Source organism: Coenobita brevimanus, chromosome 29 (genome assembly GCF_032717465.1).
Source record: "Coenobita brevimanus isolate Jiangsu-jjx chromosome 29, ASM3271746v2, whole genome shotgun sequence".
Lineage (NCBI taxonomy): Eukaryota > Metazoa > Arthropoda > Malacostraca > Decapoda > Coenobitidae > Coenobita > Coenobita brevimanus.
Genome location: NC_136982.1, coordinates 40729263 through 40731705, shown reverse-complemented (window position 1 = coordinate 40731705; position 2443 = coordinate 40729263).

Genomic DNA, 2443 nt, shown 5'->3' with positions numbered 1-2443 from the left:
TAGTTCTCTTCTTCTGAGGATAGTCGAGGTAGCTGTGGTAGTAACTGTGGTAGTAGTGGTAGTAATTGTGGTAGTCGTGGTAGTACTTGTGACAGTAATGGTATAAGTGGTAGCTGTTGTAGTCCTGGCAACTGTGGTATTCCTAGTAGTAATGGTATTTGTGGTCCTGGTATTAATGGTACTTGTGGTAGTAGTTGTGGTAGGTGGTAGTATTAGGTGTGGTAGTAGTAGTAGCAGTAGTAGGTGTGGTAGTTGTAGTAGTGGAAGTGGTAGTTGTGGTAGTAGTAGTGGTAGTTGTGGTAGTAGTAGTGATAGTTATGGAAGTAGTTGTGGTAGCTGTAGTAGCAGTAATGGTAGCTGTGGCGGCAGTAATGGTAGTTGTAGTGGTAGTTGTGGTAGCAGTAGTGGTAGCTGTGGTAGCAGTAGTGGTAGCTGTGGTGGTAGTAGTAGTGGTACTCCTGGCACTCTCTAATGACCCCCAACCCTTCAAGCAATTAGTGTGTCTGTCTGTCCGTCTGTCTGTTTCCTTAAGGGGCACCCACTCCTCCTCAATTAGTCAAGGCCTCGCTAATTGGCTACTTAAGGTGCCTGTTTCTCACCGTGTATTTTTATTTCGCTATTTTTCCACCCCGAGACCGCCCTCTTGCTGAAGGAGAAAGCTGACCACTGTATCTTAATTCATATCCACTCATTTAATTCATTTACTTTCTCACTGTTTCTTTATTCGCTTATTTTCTCAGTTTTATTATTATTATTATTTATTATACCATTCACTATTTAGGTCCATTTAAATTTATTCTACTTTAATAATAAATTCTGTACGATTTTCTTTATTTTTATTATTTTTATCACTTCACACTACGTCTAAATATTTTCTATCGATTTTATTTTTTCACTTATTTTAGTTATTTTTTTTTTTTTTTTAATCACTCAAAAATCGAACCCAGGACCTTTCTTTAGAGGGTAAAAACGATATCACTTCAACATCAACGTATAATTATGGCTATTTAACTTATTTCCGTACATTCATTAGTTTTTCACATATATTCTTTCCTCTCGTACATTCACTACTTTCTCACTTTCCTTTTACCACTGCACCGTCTACGTGTAAATAATGAGCTCTATAATTAAGTTCCCTTATAATTATCGTCGTATAATTTATCAGCTTCTTTACCTATTTTATTTTTAGCATCAATCACTCCATCACTATCCACGTACACTTTTTCAACTTAACAAAAATCTATATTGTTTTCCATTTTTCTTTTTAATTTCTACTCAAAACTCGAACCCACCAAAACACTATGCTGTCAAGAGAGGACGACTTATTCAACTTTCCAAAAATATATTCAATTCAGTTTTTCATTTTTTTTTTTCAATTTCTACTCAAAATTCGAATCCAAAAAGCTATTATACTATCAAGAGAGGACGTAACCACTTCATCCTCCACGTCCAAAATAAGTTCCTTCTAAAAACAGGTAAATCCTCAACTTCCTTCTTTATCTTCCTTCTTTACATACATACCTCCTCAATTCCCTTCCTTATCTTCCTTCTGTAAATAAGTACTTCCTCAATTTCCTTCTTTAGCTTTCCTTCTATAAACACGCACCTTCTCAATTTCCTTCTTTAGCTTTCCTTCTATAAACACGCACCTTCTCAATTTCCTTCTTTAGCTTTCCTTCTATAAACACGCACCTTCTCAATTTCCTTCTTTATCTTCCTGCTTTAAATACGTACTTTCTCAATTTCCTTCTTTATCTCTTATTTACAACACAGCCACACGAACCCAGGACCATTTTGCTGCGGGATATGAGCGCTACCCGTTGCACCATCTGCCGACCAAATAACTTCTTTCTACTTTAATAACAAAACTAATTACTTATCCCAGTTTATTAATTTTTCTTGATCACTACCACGAGCTGGAACCCACGAATTTGGCTTTAGCAATTAAGACAACCACTGCATCCAAATATCTTGTTTTTAATATATGTTCTGTAGAAAAAAAAAATATATGGACTTTTTTTCAGTTTTCTCAATTTTCTTCTTAACAAAAAATCTTCCCCAGCACTGTCGTTTTACAAAATTAGTCGCAAATACTTCATGAATTTCGTCCAAGATTTTTTTTTTTTTTTTTTGCGATCTATTTATATTAAAAAAAAAACTACGCACTTTTTCAGTTTTGCATTAATTATTTTCTAGACAACACCTTATGTTCAATTCACGGTCACTCTTCTGCTGGATCAGTAAGTTGTTTTCTCCTTTTTCTTTCTTCTTATTTTTTTTAGTATTTCCAACTGTTTATATATTTTCAGGTATTAATTTACAAGAAACGAGAACTCACAATTTTTAGTTGCATGAGAGTTCTACCACTAAACTGTCTGAATCTACCATAATTTTCTTTCTTCCTTCCTTCCTTCTTTCCAGTGTCTGCTCGGAACAACACCTA